Source organism: Anabrus simplex, chromosome 6, assembly GCF_040414725.1.
Source record: "Anabrus simplex isolate iqAnaSimp1 chromosome 6, ASM4041472v1, whole genome shotgun sequence".
NCBI classification, from domain to species: Eukaryota; Metazoa; Arthropoda; class Insecta; order Orthoptera; family Tettigoniidae; genus Anabrus; species Anabrus simplex.
In genome coordinates, this window is record NC_090270.1 from 298,701,287 (window position 1) to 298,723,762 (window position 22,476).

The 22,476-nt window shown below is 38.9% G+C and overlaps 1 protein-coding gene across 1 annotated transcript in view; it reads left to right on the top strand.

The window, feature by feature from the left end:
• Positions 1-22,476, top strand: part of LOC136875991 (toll-like receptor 6) — an 86,307-nt gene that overhangs the window by 35,594 nt on the left and 28,237 nt on the right. The gene's annotated exons all lie outside the window — the stretch shown is intronic.

A 22,476-nucleotide genomic window follows, 5' to 3' on the forward strand; every position in this document is an offset into this window, starting at 1 on the left:
TTCATAGATATGAGGTAGTTACCGTTGTAATTAATTTCGCCTGTGACAATAATATCAGGTTTAAATGTATTTTTATTTCTACAGTACTTTTTGGAACCTAAGTTATATTTTAAAAGTATGCATTTTTTTCAAAATGGTAGTAGGTCTACAGCAGGAACATGCTGACAGATAAGATGTGATTTACAAGAGATTAACGCTTGTACATTGTAGTCATAATTCACTATTTAATAAAAAGAGCATATAATAACCCTGAAAATGAAAATGAAAACCTACAACCTGTTTTCCAGTGGTCATTGACCGGGTCAGGGATGTAATGAATGAAGCACATATAGGCTGTTAGTACGATGGGGTCGCCACTCCCAAAGTGATTTATTAACGAATGATAGATGCTATGAAATGAGAATGGAGAGTGTTGCTGGAATGAATGATGACAGGGAAAACCGGAGTACCCGGAGAAAAACCTGTCCCGCCTCCGCTTTGTCCAGCACAAATCTCACATGGAGTGACCTGGATTTGAACCACGGTATCCAGTGGTGAGAGGCCGACGCGCTGCCGTCTGAGCCACGGAGGCTATAATAACCCTGTTTGACTTTAATTTTTCACGTTTGATGTACTGACAATTCAACAATTATTTACTAATCTTAGGCTTTCATCTTCTGCTGCAATAAAGAGATGAAGTGGCCAAAATAAAACCTTTCCAACAATGGAATGGATGTTTCAAGAAAGGAATAATCATACTTCACAGGAACAACTATCTAATGTACCCGTGCTTCGCATTGTGAACAGAATTCTAGGTTAGGTAGTGTACACGTTGTGAGCAAGATTGTATTAAATTGCATAGCTCTTAACGTTACCCTAGAAACGCGACCGGGAGTTCACCAAACGTCTTTTCTCATATAAAAACTGTGTTAGGACACTTTCATTGTAAAGGTAGGCCCGCTTGCCTACCATCAGTCACAATCAGGTTGAGTTTTCATTATAATATCAGACACTCACACTCCACCGGTCTTTTTACATCCTCAGAAGGACTGTCTTAGTGGTTTCCCAACTGAAATGAACTCAGGTCGTTACAATGACATCAGTAGGAATGGCACGATTAAAAGCAATGCTCTCATACGAAATAGTGTATCAAATGAAAAACCACACATTTTCTCACTTTTAACGAACGCTGCCGATCTGACAGCCCAAAGTTCCAGAACTGGAATGACCAAGCCGCAGGCAGCCGTGACCCCCTGTGGGTAGGGCCGGTAGAATAACACCTACGGTATCCGCTGCCTGTCGTAAGAGGCGACTAAAAGGGACCCCAAGGGCTTGGCGACCACGGGACCTTCAGCTGAGTCCTGGCATTACTTCCACTTACTTGTGCCAGGCTCCTCACTTTCATCTATCCTATCCGACCTCCCTTGGTTAACTCTTGTTCTTTTCCGACCCCGACGGTATTACGTATGGAGGCTTAGGGAGTCTTTCATTTTCACGCCCTTCGTGGTCCTTGTCTTCCTCTGGCCGATACCTTCATTTTTCGAAGTGTCGGATCCCTTCCATTTTTTCTCTCTGATTAGAGGATGGTTGCCTAGTTGTACTTCCTCTTAAAACATTAATCACCATCACCACCAGACAGCCGTGATCCGTGAACACTCTTCGTCTTTTTTTCGGGGGCGGGGAGGTGAATAGTGGAGAGTCCCAGGGCAAAAACTATGTCTTTTTACTAATCTTCTTCCTAGGAGTACCCGATGAGTCGGAAAATCTCAATTCAATACACTGGGAGGCAAATTTTCCTCCAAGCCCGAGCAGGAACCCCCTCTTCACTGCTAATTTGGAATAAAATGAATGTAGAATTTAATAAAAATGAAGAGGAAGAAGTTTTTCTTAAGAAACGGCTCTTTTCCGGTTTGAATTTTGAGTTATTTAATGAACTGTGGTGCTATAATTTGGAATACGCCTAAACTGTAGTTCTAGACCAGGTCATACTACTACTACTACTACTACTACTACTGCTACTAAGTGAGCCTCTGCCTTAAGTAGGCATACTGCTCATTCAAAATAGCGCGTCAGAGTTGGTATTGGATAGCTGGAATACTATCATGAACCAGTATGTTACGTACCAGCAGTATCACAAAATGTATGAACCAGAGGAATGGCATGCTAAAGAAGAAAGTTTTCTAACTCCCCAGCCATTTCCCGCCAATATTCAGTCAGGCTGTTATACTTGGTACCAGCGCCGTCTCAATCCTATATACTGCCTGCTCTATGCTATGCGGTTAACATGCTTCTCAGCGTGAGCTCTTAGTGTCACGAACCTCCGCTAGGGGCGCCAGCTAACGCACCTAATTTATCTCCGTACCCACGTTATTGTCGGTTTGCATCGAGCATTTGTGTGTGTGTCTTCGGTTGTAAAATGATTAATTGTTGTGTTCCTATCTGTATATCAAAAGCAGGAAATACAAATTCTTCAGGTGTGAGGATTCCTGTTATCCCCCAAGTAAAGAACTTTAGGAAAATTGGCTTAACGCTATATCTAGGCAAGGATCAACCAAGGGCAATCAAAGGATTCCATCCGATTATTCTCGTATTTGTAGCCTGAATTTTAGAGATGGAGATAAAAGATAAAACTAAAAGAAAAATATATTGAAGCCAGAGAGCGTGCCTAGTCGGTCTTCGAATTATCCCCATTACCTTCAAACCAGAAAAATAGCTCCACGAAAGACCAGACAGCGACAAGATCTTCGGAAGAAATCTGTGATGAAACAAGCTCTTCAACCGCTGGAAATACATTGGATGACGAGTACGAAATTCTACAAGTCAGTATTCCAACGAGTAAGAATTACAGCAGTGATTAGAAAATCAGACATTAGAGGCTCCGATCAAGAATTCTGAGACTGCGGTAACAGCTAATAACTAACCATAACGAAGTTAAAAGACTGCAGAATAAATTCGAAGACAACACGGAAATCGATCGTCTGAATAAAGTAAAGGAAGCGGCCAAATATAAAGGAGAAACGACTGTTTTTAATCAAATCCATAATTTTCGCAAGACAAAATTCGGGCAGTCAGAACAAATCACGCGGTACTATGTGGCGTGGGGAATAGTATCCCAAACGGTTACGAATATGGCAGGACTCCTGGTCTATTGTCAGCTCCGTCACAAAGTACTCTGGACAGGTAGTTAAATGGAAAATGTTGATAGTGTTTGTTAGGATTTCCCAATTAGTGAAGGAAAGACTTAGAGCTGAATGTAAAACTCTCAGACCAACAGAGAGGAATGTAACAGTGATTGGCGATTAAATGGCTAATCAGGAACGGCTCCTCTACGACCGAACCAGTGACAAGTTCGTTTGCGTGTTCAATGTTGAAGGTGGTATGCGGCACAGATATTGTAAAATCTCCTGCTCTCGCTAATAAAGTGTTGTGTTTTCTTGCAATCCGACTTTGAAAGTAGTTCTCTAGTCCTCCTGCCTACTTCCTCGGTAAAGACTTAGAAGTCTCCGATCTATCCCTTTTAGTTCAGAAGTGATTACTGTAACGCCTTTCGACAAAACAATCCAGATTGTGTGCATTTCTATTCACCATCCCATAAAATAGGTACTTACAATGGTTGAATGATGATTTCATCGAGTACCGTACGTTAAAATAATTCGGTTGGAATCAAAACGTGAAAAACTGAAGTGTCTGACTAATGAAACGGCAAATGGTGTCTCGCTAACTGTGAAATCTATAGTGGAATGTGTCTCTTATCTTTTAAAAAATCGGTTATATTATGTTCTCACTAGATTATTTTCTGGAGACGCAATAGAAGCTCTATTTAGTTCAGTGAGATTGGGTGGTGGATTTAAAGACATGACGAATGCACTGCATTTTGTGCTATAAAACGTATCCTGAAATCTGTTCATGAACAAAGGATCAGCGAAATAGTGATAGAAATTTCTTTGTGTCCACTGCTGGTAAATAACAGTAAGAAAAGGACTAAAAAGGTGCTACACTACTCGTGTCGAAAAAATTCTGAAATTTGTATGTACCATGCAGCATGGGATGATCCTAACATATCTACTGTAAATGGTAAGATTTCATATATTTTACGTTTCTGTATCTTAAGCCAAACTCAAATGTGAAATGTTAGTTTCTGTATGTGCATTATCTTCTCAATTAGTGACATGTTAAGGATTATTTTTCATTTTATATTGGTGTTACGGACCAACTCTCATTTAACAAACATGTGTTATGGGTGCGGTAAGTGCTGCCATCTGCAATGTCGGTGTAAACGCAATCCTCGCGGCACAGAGCAGGCAGTATATAGAGATTGAGACGGCGGTGCTTGGTACATAGCAGTAAATCCATCTATCGGAGTTGAGTAGAAGTATAAGAGACAAAGAACGTACAGTAATATGGTCGAACAAACAATGGTCAATGTAATGTTATTGTTGCTCAATGTTATGCGCTTTCGATATTGTAGGCCTTCATATTTAGTTTTCTTCTGACTCTAAAATACCACTCTTACCATAGTCGGTACGGCAAGACTGAATAAAACACAAATGATCGGAAATTGTATTCTTTATAACTTTTGTTATATAGTAATTTTCGATAGGACCAATAACATAGGTATTTAAAAATTAAATTTTACGCGCCTTCCCCTAAACTACTATTTCATCCAGCGTGAATAACATTGTTCATAGCCTAGACTGTAGTTTCTTATTCCCCGACTCTATAGGCCTATACTGATTTTCATTCAATTCTGTAAACCCATTTTCTCGTGGCTCGGCGTTGATAAGGACTTAGCAACAAAAATACAAATTCATGAATATCTGTGTTATCATAGCCGGTACGATAAAAATGTATAAGACATAAATGATCGGAAATTTAATTCTATATAACGTTAGTTATGTATTATTTATCGATAGGACCAATAATAAAATAAATAATGTATTTGAGAATTAAATTTTAGGCCTTCCCCTACACTACCATTTCACTCGGCGTTAATGAAATGATTTATAGCCTAGATTGTAGTGGTTCATACCCCTACTTTACATACCGATTTTCATTAAATTCTCTTCAGCCGTTTTCTCGTGATGCGTGTACAGACAGACAGACAGACAGACAGACAGACAGACAGACAGACAGACAGACAGACAGACAGACAGACAGACAGACAGACAGACAGACAGACAGACAGACAGACAGACAGACAGACAGACAGACAGACAGACAGACAGACAGACAGACAGACAGACAGACAGACAGACAGACAGACAGACAGACAGACAGACATTATGGAAAAGTAAAAAGTGCATTTCCTTGTTACAGTGGACATGACCGATACAGAAATACCATTCTTTTCAAATTCTGAGCAATGTACAGACAAAACTCTTATTATCTATTCTTTATATAAAATAAGAGTTTTGTCTGTACATTGCTCAGAATTTGAAAATAATGGTATTTCTGTATCGGTCATGTCCATAGTAACAAGAAAATGCACTTTTTACTTTTCCGTAATTTCTGTCTGTCTGTCTGTCTGTCTGTCTGTCTGTCTGTCTGTCTGTCTGTATGTATGTATGTATGTACACGCATGACGAGAAAACGGTTGAAGGGAATTTAATGAAAATCGGTATGTGAAGTCGGGGGATGAGCCTCTACAATCTAGACTATAAATCATTTTACTCACGCTGAGTGAAATGGTAGTTTAGGGGAAGGCCTAAAATTGAATTCTCAACTATTTATGTTATTAGTGGTCTAATGAAAATCGGTATGTGAAGTCGGGGGATGAGCCGCTACAATTTAGGCTATAAATCATTTTACTCACGCTGAGTGAAATGGTAGTTTAGGGGAAGGCCTAAAATTGAATTCTCAACTTTATGTTATTAGTGGTCGTATTTTAAAGAAAATGGGTATGCAAAGTTGGGGAATAAATTGCTACAATCTAGGCTATCAATAATTGTATTCACGCTGAGAAAAATGGTAGTTTAGGGGAAGGCCTAAAATTTAACTTCTCAAATATTGTTGTTATTTGTAGGCCTATCTTGATGATAATCGGTATGCAAAGTCAGGAAATAAGTCGCTATAGTCTAGGCTGTAAATTATTTTATTCACGCTGAGTGAAATGGTAGTTTAAGGGAAGGCCTAAAATGTAATTCTCAAATATTTCTTATTAGAAGTGTAGTCGATGAATGCTAGATAACTAAGGTTAGTATTAAATTTCCAATTATTCATGTCTTATACATTGTTACCGTACTGGCTATGATCACCAAGATATTAATGAATTTGGATATTTGTTACTAAGTCCATATCAGCGGCGAGTAACGAGAAAATCGGTAAACAGTATTTAATGAAAATCGGTATGTAAAGTCGGAGAATAAGAAACTACAGTTTACGGTATAAAATATTTACAAATCACAGAGTCGAAAGAAAACTAAATATGTAGGCCTACAATATAGAAAGCTCATAACATTGATCAACAATAACATTACATTGACCATTGTTTGTCGTGATGTGCTTTGTGTCTTCTGTTGCCCCTCATCTCCGGTAGATAGGATTACTGCTGCGTACAGGGTATTTTTTTATTTGATTTCCGTCGCACCGACATAGATAGGTTTTAGGCGACGATGGTATAGGAAAGGGCTAGGAGTGCCTTAGGCCTTAATTAAGGTACAGGCCCAGCATTTGACTGGTGTGAATGTGGGAAACCACGGAATACCATCTTCAGCGCTGCCGACAATGGGGTTCGAATCTACTATCTCTCGGATACAAGCTCACAGCTGCGCACCGCTAACCACACGGTCAACTCGCCCAGTCGGACAGAGTGTAACAGCCTGCCTGAATAATGATGGGAAGTAGCTGGGGAGTTAGATAACTTTCTTCTTTAGCATGCCATTCCCCTGGTTTATCAATTTTCTGATACTACTGGTACGTAACACACTGGATCAGCATAGCATTGGGGGTATTCAATCCCTACTCTGAGGCACTGATTGGAATGAACAGTGTGCATATTTAGCGGAATAATGACGGATGAGTGTTCATGGCAATCTGCGGCCTGGTCATTCCAGCTCTGGAACTTTGGACTATTAGATTGGCACCGCAATCTAACCGCAGCACTGTTCGTTAAAAGTGATAAAACGTGCGGCTTTCCATTTGATTTATATGATAGCATTGCTTTCAATCGGTATATTCATACTTACGTTTTTGTAATGACCTATGTTGATTTCAGTTAGGAAAACCACACAGTCAGTCTTTCTGAGAATCCCGTAGCGAAGCACGGGTACATCAGCTAGTATATATATATATATATATATATTGCACCCGTCCACCTCCCGAGTCCCAGACTAGCATTTATCTCAGGGGTGTCGGTTCATTATTTAAGTCCACGAATATAAAATATAGAGGCATAATAGAACACGGGAATGAACGGAGCAATTTAAAATTAAAATGGGGAAAGCTCGATTGTAAACTTGAATTTAAGGACTCCATGATAGGACTAGGAAGTGACTGTTAACTTTAAAAGGGTCTCATCTAACTACAATAAAAAGATTATGAGAATGGTTTCCTTTGAAATAATTGCCAGAAGGAGCAGTTTATTACGCCACCCGACGTACGAAACTTTGATACATTTGGCAATGATATTTAAATTTCTACACATGTTACATAAACAAATCACTTGCTATACCGCAAGTGGTATCAATATCTTGCTGGGTTGCTTCTGAAAGAAATTACAATTGGAGTATAACTTATGGGTCGATTCCATTTGAATCGAACCGTTGTTCAAGGATATAGCTTCCTTCTATCGGGAGCCCGAGCATAACCCATGTTACGGTCGGCTTCCCGATTTAACTAAGATGATGTACCCCGGCTATATACATTTTTCCGAGACCGGTACTCGGACTGGGTAATGTTTCTCGTGAATTACGAAAAATGGATTACACGGACAGTTCCTATCTTACGATGTCCAGCTGATGCCATACCACTGATTTAGCATTTACATTTTATTTGCACATGATCTGAGATGGTACAAAGTAGCCTCAGTAGACTACTGCCACAGATGAGAGAACGAGAAGCGGTGGGAAATACCGTGCCCATGACCTCCCCTCGCATCGCGGGCGAAGTAAACAAACACACCAAGTATTTCTGTAACTCGTCCCGTGCGGAAACCGTATGATAACGAGGTAACAAATGACTACAATATTTATCATTCATATTATTCAAACATACGAATCGAGGGATGTTGTCACCAATTAATTAATTAATTAATTCACTATCGTCAGAATATTCATTTATCCATGAAATTATCATCCTTGAAATTATTATTATTATTATTATTATTATTATTATTATTATTATTATTATTATTATACTCAACGGTTCCTGGCACTGTCACGTTTGATTAATATCGTCATTATTATACGGGACGCAAACACAGATGGTTATTAATGTTATTATTATTAGTATATCCCTCTTGAGGTTATTATTATTAATGAATCGGTCACTTCCGCCAAAAATGCATTAGGATATCGTCCGCGATCACGATTATTTCACGGATCAACCAACGTCATCATTACTGTTATTATTATGACCATTTATTATTAATCGGACCGCGATGATTTGACATCGTCCTAACATTGTTACTATGATTATCGGTTGCATATTCTCATTTAGATTATTTAGATTCCCGTTTACCATCTTTATCAACGCTCAATTAATTAAGGCGGTCCAATCCTTTATCTGCAATATTTATTATTATTATTATCACGACATCATGATTGTCATCACTCGTCATTACAATGATTACAATATACGATCATTTATGTGGAATCTGAACTCTCATTATCCTTAGATCCGTAGTATCTCGACGAATAGCGGTGCAGTCTATTTATTTCGTACATGCTGTCACGGGTTCGAATTCTACCCGCTACGTAACTCAGTATTTCTCTGTGACACTGCCCGTACATTTTACACTCATTTATATCCCAAGTGTCTCTCGTACGGAATTTATATCCGTTTCTATCTCAATATTCCTTGATTCATTTATTTCCCACAGAATTATCAACTGACTTATTTATTCACTTCTGACATCGTACGACCTTTTATTATCTGACTGCAGATTCTTTAACATTTTTCTATCTCATTTTGATCTACGCCTTAGTTCATTCTCCACAAATAATCGTAACATTTTGAAATTATATTTACCAAAATTTGACAATCATGGTTTCGTAATATTAGTCCTACGTGTTCCGGCTACTGAATTGCAAATTTAAGACACGACATTTATTCGTAAAGAAAAATATTGGACCGTAATTTAAACTACACGTTCATTAACATGTACGGATTCTTAGCACCGATCTTAAATTTCAATATTATTAATTTATCAAGTTAAATCACCACACACTTTAATTCCGAATTAAAAACGACATCCCGTCATTAAATGATTTCCGACAAACTCAACACCTGATCACTTAAATTTTATTATTACGCACTGATCACTAAAAATTCCAATATCTCATGAATTATTATTATTATTAATATCGCTTTTCACAAATTTAACAACTTCACTTTGGTATGACAAGGCTGGACTTGCCTTCAATATCATTACATAACTCGTCAAAATGACTAACAGAAAAGCACAGATCGGGTCTATTTGACTCTGATAACAAAATCAAATGTAAAGAAAATTATTCTAGAATACAAAGAAAATAAGAATACATGCATGACTTAACGTACTACCCTATATCTACAAAATTTACATCTACAACAAACTGAATACGTAAAAGGACCCGATTATTTACATTGTTATTATTTAATACTGTCCGTGCTACAAATTTAGGATGGGGTCGTTAAGCGACTCATCTTGTTACAGAAGGTAACCAAATCTAATCAAATTATTTCCATTTTTCTAGCCACGTTAACATTTCCCAAATATTATTTACAGTTTAGTACTCATCTTAGTTATCGTAATCCATTGCAGCTTGGCAGACGAGAGGCTCCTTTCGGCCCCTCTCCGCCGTTCTTACTCCTCCATTCTTGATGGCGTAGTTCCACAAATGATTTCCTGGCACATTACCATTTTACACTAATACCTTAAGTATCACAATAATTTACCATTGACAAGGTTAACACTGAACATTTACTTTTATAAAACAAATTAATACCCTAGACCCAAATTTTTAATATTTTACACTGTTTTAATCTTCGTCCAATTACCGCACAATGGACATGGACACGTACGGCGGTGTGTCAAATTCTACGCCCGTCGCGATTTATGTCGTCCGACGCGATACGCCTGTTTCATACGGCCCTCTTGAGGTGTTCATGTTATCGGTTCGATATTCCAAAGTACAGGCTATTATTCCCTCAAAGTACTGTTCGTCACACAGTATGTTATTTACGTACTTATTGCGGTGCAATTTATATTACTTACTCTTACAATGCAATTAACTGACTTCACTATGATATTTATAACTGACAAACACTGTCCTAAGTTAACTATTTCCAGTTCATGTTGCTTGAGCGCGATCACATTTTACAAGTACTGGCGGATGCTCGCGCCATTAAATGTTGAGTTACTATACGCCCGACGGATTTGAAGTCGGCTGCGAAACGACGGTTCAGCTCCAGAGATTCACTTCAAGTGTGTTGGCGAGTATCCCTTGCGCTCGTATATATGGATGAAGCTTTCCCTCGCGGATTCATTGACGTCATCCCCTTGAGGGAGGGGGTGGATTTTTAATATCGGCACTTGCACTCCGAATTTGACGTTAAAATTTATATCAAATTAATCCACTCCTCTAGCTTATTTGCTGGATTAAATATGAACTCCTGGCGATCACAGATTTAGAAGATACGGGTGGATTTAGCTCCTCACATTTCGCGCCTTTGGAAGCGTCCCTTACAACGTGGTCTTCGTCCAGCCAATGACATTCAAGCTGTCTGGTTTCCAAGAAATCCAGCCTTCAATTTATTTAATTTGCCAATAATTATTGATTATTTTTCCATGCGTGACATCTAATAAATTCATTACATTGCTCCGTGTACTCACAATAATTTATTACTGATTACTTTTGAAGTTACGAGAATATCTCATCCATCATCTCTTAAGATGGTATCCCTGAGTCTTCCATTAAATTTTAGCGATTGGCCGGCAAATGGTCACGTGATTTAAATTTCCACCTGCCCGAACCTAGGCTAGCGAATGTCCTCGCAACCGCTGTAGTTTTCCATGACGTCACGGAATCTCCGTTCGCCAAAAATATCCCAGCGCATTACTCATGTTGCGAGCTTCCTTTGTGTCACCTATCCCCTTCTCTTTCTGACCAAGACTTATTTGTGGACTTGTATTTCCTTGTTCGCCAACTAATGAGATCCCCTGCTGTGAAGTAGCTAAATGTTGTTGTGTCGAGCTAAGCCTCACGGCACCAGCCTGTCGCGTACTCAACCTATTATTTCAACAAAGCTTGTACGGAATAAGTTTTCTGTATTTCAATAAATGTACCATATATTATTTTATCAATCAAATGATGACTGACTATGGACCTATGTCACTCGGGTTCAATATATATAGATAACAGAACCCAGAGGTGAATATACATAAAAATCCAGCTCCTGAAGTCCTGTACAATATAACAGTATCTGACACTGACTGTAATAATTAAGGCTATTTTTCAGTCTCAAATTACCACCTGAGTCTCTGTAAAAGTATTTAACATTTATAGTGTTAGGAGGTTCAATTATTGGTCTATCATTGCACAAAATCGGACACTTAATTTCTAGAACCTTGGAAATATGTCCATCCTTTCCTAGAACCAACCCGTCCGGTGTAGCACAAAGCCAGGGTTGTTTACGGTGTATTACTACCCCCGAGGTTACACATTCCAACCCTGTTAGAGGAGTACTCTTTCAGGGCAATGCCCTCAGTAGCCTTGCCATAAATAAGATTTCTATGAGACACGGGAGTTTTCACAAGGAATTTTTTTGCTAATTCATGAGGGTTTAGCGTCCTACTGGCCCGATGGGCTCGACTTGAAGCGGAAATGCGTAGTGCGCGCACCTTCAACCATTCATCACCTTCACTTGGAAACTGAGTTTTAAATGCTATATCAACTATTTCTTCCGTTGTTACTGTAGTATGGGAAGTATAAAAATCGTCACTTAAAACAAACTCTCCAGAAGTGAACACTGTGGAATCGTGTTGAAGTTGAAGCAACTCGTTCATGAGTTTATTAAAATTTATTCTTATGCCAATATTGACGCTATTGTTGCACAACTCTTCACACAAACTTTTAGCTACCGATTCAGACTCTGTTTTCATCTCCGCTCTAATCATTTCAGTCCAAGGCGAATTATCTAGATCTGTTTTTCCTACTTCATCGATGGTAATAACAGCACCCTGATCAGTTCTCGCCCTCTTCTTGGGAAATAGATCTTCAGCCTTCTTCCCTTTCGCATATTTTACGGACCCTAGAAGATATAAAATCTACACTGTATTAATCATATTATAAGCACTTAAATTTATTACATAATTAACAGTGATAATATTACATACCAGATGTTTTCAAATTTGGTTTCCCCCATTCTTGCGGCAAATTTGTCTTACTAAATCCTGAATCAGAATTGCAGTACTGTATAATAGCGTATACGTGTTTACAGCGCCCTCCGGCACCAGCCACACCGTCACAGTTTGATTCAACACAGTTTCGTTGATTGTCAGGCTGTAATAGAAATTTGAAGTATTACAGACTTCACTGAATCACATAAAATTAAATTGTAAAATATAATACTGTATGTTTAACAATAATGAACTAACGTAATTACCTCAATTGTAACCTTGTACGGGCTTTTGCCTTATGACGAAGCCAGTAATTGTACAACTGGAAACAGTTCATCTTTCTTCATCTTGTAACACATGGCCACTGTCAACTAGTTTCAGCGCTTTATTCACTGTTGACTTGCGACTGTTTTGGAAGTGTATGTACTCAAACCCATATTGTATTACAACTTCCATAGCACTACTTCATATCTTGACGACAGGATGCAACGATAATTTGTCCGTAACTATGACGCAAGTCATCACTTCAGCGGAACGCACTCTCACCGTATTAATGCTCGGAACTCCGCCAGAGCGCTCTGTTACTAGTACCGTGCACGCTCCCCGAGGTTTAAGCGGTGCAGTGACGATATGATAAAGTGGACTCTGGTTAACTCGACATTGGATGATTCCAATAAACGTTTATCCCCTTGAAACTCCTATTCTAATCAATGCAACAACAGAAAAACACAACTCGTATTTAATTCGAATTTTCGAAGCTTAAATTTGTACAATTCGAAGCCAGAATTGTATTGCAAGTTAATTTTGTAACAGTGTCACGAACTGAAGCCTTCAAATAATTCACAAGAATTCCCTATAGTTACTGTAGCTTTGTACGTAGTACAGTAGTTATGGTCAGGTAGTCGCTATTGTTAACAGACTTAACCTTTATCTCTGCAACTATCATTGGGTGTAGAATCAGCGTGGCCTTGACCAACGTTTGTCTACGGACATCCGCAATTGGTCAACGGAAATCTTCCCTGAACCTTTCTCTCTTAGTGCGTTCAAAATGTCAAAGCGTGGTGCATAGAGTAGGTACAAAGAAACGAAAATCACTGACGTCTCTAAGCGAGCAATGGAATTAGTGGATTGTCACATGTGCTAAATTGTGTGCAAAAACTGTACATTCTGTTGTTTTACTAGTGTTCATACAGTAAATTCTCGTGCGAAAACTTACATCTATAGTACAGAACAACACGGCAGCTGTTAAGGGGGGAGGTACACCTTTACTTTTTCAAAAAATATCATTTTTCAATTAATTTTTTCATTATAGAATAAACTTTTCTCGTTAATATGTTGAAGGAATTTTGTAAATATCTCTAACGGTATTCAAGATATATCCCATAATCTGTACACATGTTACGCAGCCTTTTCCTCCCATTGGTAAGTTAAAACACCATTCTCCGAAACTTTAATTTTTACCTTTGTTTTCCTTCATAACTCAAACAGTTTTTGAGTTATCTTGATGAAATTTTTTATCCATATGTAGTGTTTGCTTCTTAACAATGTGAACTAGAACCATTACTGTAACTTTTGCTTTTGGTAATTTTTTGGGGAGAAAATACTTCAAGAAAATGCTGAAAATTAAACTACTCTTATAAAAAGGGAGAAAAAAATATTGTTTCAAAGGATAACCAAAAGATCTTAGTTCACATTGTTAACAGAAGCATTGTAAACATTCTAAAGCAATAATATTCCAGGAATATGAAAATTTGTAGAAATTATCAAGGAAAAGCATAATAATTGTATAAATTAGTCCAAAATTTTGAAAAATATTTTTTATTAACATGGGACAGTTAATTACAAATGTTCAAACGGAAAACTAAAAGAGAAGAACAGTACTATGAGTGTGTGAAATTTCATTTCAGCAGAACATAGTGTTACTGAGAAATAAAAGGTTAAATATTGTAGATTTTTATACTTGTAAAGGTGTACCTTCCCCCTTAAGTTACTGTAGAACACGTAACCTATACATTAAAAGAGTTTACTGGAGACAGCTTTGGCAAATTCGTCCGCCCGTTCTGCTGAACTGATTTGCTTCATTTCTGTTTTATTCTCCCTAGAATTACCTGCCAGTGAATCATGAGTCATTGATAGGTCTCTAAGTTAAGCTAACTTTGAATAATCATAAAATCAAATCATTAAATGATCACTCCAATAATTGCAGGCGAAAGCTCACCCTACCCGCAGAACTTAGCAGGTTGCTAAGCGACTCACACTTTCATGAATATTCTTATATATAGGCCTATGTGATTTTCATCCTTAGTAATGGCATTGCATGCACCCATGTTTGATTACTACCTGTGAAGTCAGAGTAGGCCTATACACTTCCCCTGATGATGGAAGAATACTATTCTATACTGTTTGGTTCTCTGACTTTCTGCAGCTTCTGAATATACTCAACAGATGGCAGAACGTTCCTAATAACTCATATACTGCTAAGAAAAAAAAAGTATATTACCGTTATTAAATATTCATACAGTTGAACCTGACTTATACGTATATCAAAGGGAAGAGAAACATCTACTTGTAACTGAGAATTACTTAGAAATCAGACTTACACAATACACCACATATTTACTGAAAAACCAATGGAATAGAACTACATATGTAAATACTTGCAAATAATAAATACATTTACTAAAAAAACCAATGGAATATACCTGCATGGGTAAATCCTTGCAAATAATAAATACATTAAGACAGAAAATATTATTTTGAACTTGGTCCAGCCTTAAAGAAATCAGATAGTTTGGCTTGTTTCAGTTTTCTTGCATTAAGAGTATAAACCTCCTTTTGCAAACTTAGTAAGGAATTCAAAGCATTTTCACTACAACTTTTCGAACTAATGTAACGCCTACACACATCGATTGCATTTAACACTTCACTCAGTTGAGGTGTTTCAAGATTCAAGTCGTTATCTCCATCTCCATCACTGTCACTATCGCTTGTAGCTGGTCGATCACCACCGCGTTGTTGACATACATCAGCAATAATGTCTTCATCCGGTAGTTCTCCACATACAGCCAGATTATCATCGAAATGCACAAAAGTATCGAATTCTACACCCTCCGGTAGCGTTAGCTCATTGCCAGACAAAACTACGTCCCTATAATCATCATTGGAGGCAGCTTCTTCTAGTAAGACACCAGCTTTGTGGAAACAGTTGCTGATTGTGGAGGATGACACCTGCTTCCAGGCAGTCGAAATAAAGTCCATAGCTTGTAGCAAATTAATGGAGAGAGGTTCATTTCCTGCATCACTCAGTGTTATCAAATGTTGAACCAGCATTTTTCTATAATGCACTTTGAAATTTGCAATGATGCCCAAATCAAGCGGTTGTAGAACACTGGTACAGTTAGGAGGGAAACATTCCACTCGGACATTCTCCAGAACGATTTGAGGTGGATGTGCTGCACATCGATCCATAAGAAGAAGGATCTTCTTCTGTTTCTTTTTCATTTTAATGTCCAGTTTTTTCAACCACTGTTCCATTAGAAGCATAGTCATCCAAGAATTTATGTTGGATTCATATTCCGTAGGTTTTGTTTTCGCACCCTTAAAACACCTCGGATTCTTCGATTTTCCTATCACAAGTGGATGAAATTTATCAGATCCATCTGCATTGGTGGCGAGAAGTACTGTTACACGAATTTTACTTTTCTTCCCTCCATGGCATGAGTCACCTCTTTGCGCTAATGTTTTACTGGGAAGAAGATTGTAGAATAGGCCGGTCTCATCACAGCTGTAGATGTTTGGAGGCTGATAATCGCTTACGATACCCGGCAGAATCTCTTCTTTCCAGTGTTGCACCGCGATGTCGTCCACAGCTTTTGAGTCACCGCAAATTGTTCTCCCTGTGATTCCATGACGATCTTTAAATCCTTGCAACCATCCTGATGAAGCCTTGAAATCAGCAGTGATACTCATCTTTTTAGCTAAATCTATCGCCTTTGCCTTCAGCATGTCTGCACTAACTGGTAGAGCTGCAGCCCACTTTTGCTGGAACCATGTGAAAAGTGCTTTCTCCAAATCTACGTACCTTCCTTCTTGCTGCTGGCTGCGCTTTGCTGATTTTGAACCCAGTTTTAAGAACTCATCCAAAACTGCGTTTCTTTTACTGATGACTGTACATAGCGTTGTATAAGCAATCCCTAAGTCTGAAGCAATTTCACTTTTTGTTTTGTGTGGATTAGCGTCCACTTCTCGTATAAATTTTACTTTTTCATCTAGGGTGTAACTTTTCCTTTTTCTGTTCTCCATGGCTAATCAAAAACAACTGAGTGACAGAACTACTGTTCAACAGTAAACACCACGTACTGGCACCGTGGACATTTTACTTCTATGTTGTTCCCACGAAAGAAATTCTCATATTCAAACAAATTTACTGTATTTTCTTTTGTTTCCGCACCGAAATCGCTCACATTCCTCGTAATGTAACTTAATCTTTGGCAGCATTGTGATTGTCAAAAAACGACGAAGGTAGAGGAGGAGCGAGATAGAGGGCGAAGAGGACTCGATCGGTTGGCCTTTGTTAAGCCGCCAATAAGTAAGTGTCAATCATGTCACTCGGCGAAACTCTTTGTGTTCTGTTTCAACATCGAAGGAAACTTCGTAAATACAGTAGTTTCTTTTTAAAAAGCACGTGCTCATTACAATTACGCAAAACTGAGATGTATTTCACTGGCACTTAATACGTATAACAGCGAATTACGTATAAACGGATTACGTATAAATAAGGTTCATATAACACGCCTTTAAATTAAATTTTGCCGGGACCTAAAGGAAATTACGTACAAGTCAGTGGCGGCGCGTGACTTTCATCACTGGGGGTTCAAAAGAAGAAAAAATTGCCTTCCCTCCAACCTCTCCTCTTCCCATCTCCGCCAGCTTCTCTTCCATCGTGGGCCGTAACCTCCTAAACTAAGATGACATAAGTTCTAGAAAGTGATCAAATACAAGAGGAGCAGAAAATACGGTAGGCCTACATGCCGAGTTTTACCACATGCAAAATAAGAAATAACTGCTTCATTGAAGTCCGCAGAGTCTCGAACAAAGTTCCTTTCAATTGACAACATAGCAAGAGCAATAAGTCTATCCTCGGTCATTGTGCTGCGCTAGAAAGTTTTTATTCTCTTCAGGGTAGAGAAACACCTTTCTGCTTCCGATGTCATGGGAATAGTAACAACTATATTTAAAAGTTTTCATTGGTATTACCTTGCCGCTATTCTTTGCCTCAATGATTTTTGAGTTAAGTTTCTCTCCAAACGGTAATTATTCCAAAGAAGGCAAATTAATAGGTGTTTAGTAAGTAATGATATATATGGGACAAGATATTAATTGGAATTTGACAGTTTAATGTGACTTTTGGTAGTAACGATGCTTTTCAACACTAGCGCTAGTTACGTGTTCTATTCTCTGTTGCCTAGTCAAATTCCCGTAAGGCCAACAAATGGCAAGCACATACCCCAACCCCAACAACACGACTAGCTAGTCTTGAGACAGTGGCCTATTGCGCATGCGTAAAGAACAGAGATCCGTTTCTGCGATATCCTGGTCTTGCCTTAGTGCTGGCTTTCGTCCCCCCGCACCTCGCCACTCCCTTCGCCTATGTACGGACGGAGAGATCGTCTTTGCAAGGGGGTTCATTCCAGACAAGTATCCAGCCACAGACCTTGCGCAGCTCACATGAATTGAAAGCCAGTACGAGTATATTACGGATAGAGGGACTTAGCAAGAGCTTCGAGATTGACAAGGGAGTTATGAAAATTACGTAGTTGAGTACAATTTGACATAAACTGGAGGTTCATTGCTCCATTGCGCTATACCAGAAACCGCCACTGGTACAAGTACGAATTACGCAGAATAGAGTTACGTATAAAACAGGTTCAACTGTAAAACTATTGAAACGGTCAGGCAAAACAATATGATTGCAACAAGCATACCAAGACGAGTTTTCTGACCTATTCTGCAAGGAATGCTGTGAAGCAGCACGGGTCGACTAGTGCTGTAATAATTATTCATTGACTAGCTGCAGTACTATACGCGAACCTTTTCTTGAGCCCTGAGCTCCCTAGTGCTGAATTGGTAAACCTCGGTTATCTTCGACATCCATATTGGCAACCTTTGAAACACAAACTATGAATCGCTTATTCATCGCTGTACGACATCTGGCGTACACTTTACGAACTAGTACTGTTGTTGTTTACACAACATAGCCAAACTATATAATTCATGCTAGTAACAAGATTCGCGTCGAGAAATATTATTTAATGTTAAATAATGTATGTGTGACACAGTTGTTGACGTAAGATAATAAATGTTTAGAAAATTCATATCGATCGATCATATTATCGATTCAATTCAGATTTCATTTCCATCCAGTTGGCAGTATAACCGGAACCAGCAATGCTCCCTTCTTACTCCTCACCCCGTAAAAATCGGGCTCAAGAAAAAGTTCGCGTATAGTACCCGTCGTTGACGAGACAATTAAACAAACTTATCTAACTCTCCAGCTACTTTCTGCCAATATTCAGGCATGCTGTTTTAAGGTCGATTCACACATCTCCGGGACGTGACGGCGCTCTTCGTGTCCGTATCCGTCCTTTCCGACATGAATATTTCACGTCTGTTCTCACACTTCAGTTCCGTGCAGATCCGCTCAAAAGTCAGCAATCAAGTGTTCCATGATGAGTTTTTTTAAGTGATGATGAACTGTAAATGATAGCTATAATCTTGGATGAAGAGGAGAAAGAGTGGGTTCATTCTATATGGAAACGCAGGGGTATAAGGAAGGAGAGTTTTCTACTCTATATAAGTGCTTGAAGGACAACGAAGTAAAATTTCACGGATACACTACATTTGCTTTTAATTACTTGAAAAATTAAATAATAATTACTTGAAAAATTAAATAAATGAAATTGGTGTGCCTTGCCGCGCCGTAGTTGGTGCCTATGTACTGACAGACTGATTTTCTTAATCATAGAAACAAAAAATGTCACTTACCTACCTTCAGCTTCCATTTTCTCGCCAATTTCGTCCCATACACGCTTTTTCAAACCACTATCCGTATATTTCTAATCAGCTAAATTATATAGAAAAGAGTGCGCCTTCACTAATTCAATCAGCAGTTCGTCCTTCATTTTGGGAGGTAAAGAACAGTTCAAACGTACACAGATAACCTCAGTACTCGAAGAAAGCAGAGAGGCAGGAAGGAGGGAAGAGAAAAATCACGTCCGTGAAAACAAGAAAATATCGTTGGGGAGCGCTTACGTATTGGCGGCACGGATTACGGAGTAGCACTGAAGGTCACGGCGAATGACGTCAACGGAAGTGTTGGAACTCATCCCTTCGTTTACATGGCGACGATATTTTATTTTCACGGAAGATGCCGTCAAGTCACGGAAAGCACCGTCACGTTCCGGAGATGTGTGAATCGACCTTTATTCGGGACGCAGCAGTAATCTCATCTATCAGATATGAGTGGCAGCAGAAGAAACAAATCACATCACAATTGTCAATATAACGTTTATTGTTAACCAGTTTTATTGGCTTTCGATATTGTAGGCCTTCACATTTAGTTTTATTCCCATTCTAGGATATTAGAGCATCTAATAAAAAGGCGGTTTACTTCTCCCTTCTTTCATTACTCCCTCTTGTCCTATCAATCAATTCAATAAGAGCAGTCGCCCAGCCTTTTCTTAAATGATCGCAAAGTAATTAGAAATTTATTGAACATTTCCCTTGGTAAGTTATTCCAATCCCTAACTCCCCTTCCTATAAACGAATATTTGCCCCAATTTGTCCCCACGAATTCCAACTTTATCTTGATATTGTGATCTTTCCTACTTTTAAAGACACCACTCAAACTTATTCTTCTACTGATGTCATTCCACGCCATCTCTCCACTGACAGCTCGGAAAATACCACTTAGTCGAGCAGCTCGTCTCCTTTCCCCCAAGTCTTCCCAGCCCAAACTTTGCAACATTATTGTAACGCTACTCTTTTGTCAGAAATTACCCAGAATAAATCGCGCTACTTTTCTCTGGATTTTTTCCAGTTCTTGAATCAAGTAATCCTGGTGAAGGTCCCATACACTGGAACCATGCTCTAGTTGGGGTCTTACCAGAGACTTATAAACCCTCTTCTTTACATCCTTACTACAACCCCTAAATACCCTCATAACCATGTGCAGAGATCTGTACCCTTTATTTACAATCCCATTTATGTGATTACCCCAATGAAGATCTTTCCTTGTATTAACACCCAGATACTTACAATGATCCCCAAAAAGAACTTTCACCCCATCAACGCAGTAATTACAAGTGAGAGGACTTCTCCTATTTGTGAAACTCACAACCTGACTTTTAACCCTGTTTATCATCATACCATTGCCTACTGTCCATCTTACAACATTATCGAGGTCATTTCGCAGTTGCTCACAATCTTGTAACTTATTTATTACTCTGCAAAAAGCCTTATCATTGATATACATAAGAAAACATAAAGGTCCAATAATACTGCCTTGAGGAATTCCCCTCTTAATTATTACAGGGTCAGATAAAGCTTCGACTAATTCAATTCTCTGAGTTCTATTTTTTAGAAATATAGCTACCCATTCAGTCACTCTTCAAGGGATCGTTCCTTTACGATTTTTCTAATTTTTGTAATCATCTTCACATTTTGCCTTGTCGATACGAGCCGGTGACCACGCGAGTTTACATCTTAAGACAATCATGACAAAATCCATCGCCAGTTTAACATGAATAAACAATAGTTCCATGTTAACAGCGCTTGACGTTGATATGGACTAAGTAATAAAAGTATAAATTCATTACTCTATTATCATAGTCAGTACGGCAAAACTGTACAAGACTTAAATGATTGGAACTTGTATTCCCCATAACTTTTGTTACGGTACATAATACTTTTCGATAGGACCAATAACATAGGTATCTACAGTAAAATATTACATTTTAGGCACCTTCCCCTAAACTACCATTTCATCCAGCATGAATAAAAATTATTTATAACCTAGAATGTAGAACCTTATTCCCACACTTCACATACCAATTTTCCTTAAATTCTGTTCATCCATTTTCTCGTGGCTTGGCGTTGATACACCCTGTGGGTGGGGGCGGTAGAATAACACGCACGATATCCCCTACCTGTCGTAAGAGGCGACTAAAAGGGGCCTCAGGGGCTCTGAACGTTGGAGCGTGGGTTAGCGACCACGGGGCCCATAGTTGAGTCCTGGCATTGCTTCCACTTACTTGTGCCAGGCTCCTCACTTTCATCTATGCTATCCGACCTCCCTCGGTCAACTCTTGTTTTTTTCAGACCCCGACGGTATTGCGTATGGAGGCCTAGGGAGTCTTTCATTTTCATGCCCTTCGTGGCCCTTGTCTTCCTTTGCCCGATGCCTTCATTTTTCGAAGTGTCGGACCCCTTCCATTTTTTCTCTCTGATTACTGTTATATAGAGGATGGTTGCCTAGTTGTACTCCTCTTAAAACAATAATCACCACCACCACCACCACCACCACCACCACCACCACCACCACCTTTGGCGTTGATATGAACTTAGCAACAAAAACTGAAATCCTACTATTATCTCTGTTATCATAACCGGCACGGTAAACATTTATCAATAGGGCCACTAATAACATTAATATTTGTGAATAAAATTTTTTGCATTCCCCTAAACTACCATTTTACTCAGCGTGAATGACACTATTTTTTTTTTTTGCTAGGGGCTTTACGTCGCACCGACACAGATAGGTCTTATGGCGACGATGGGATAGGAAAGGCCTAGGAGTTGGAAGGAATCGGCCGTGGCCTTAATTAAGGTACAGCCCCAGCATTTGCCTGGTGTGAAAATGGGAAACCACGGAAAACCATCTTCAGGGCTGCCGATAGTGG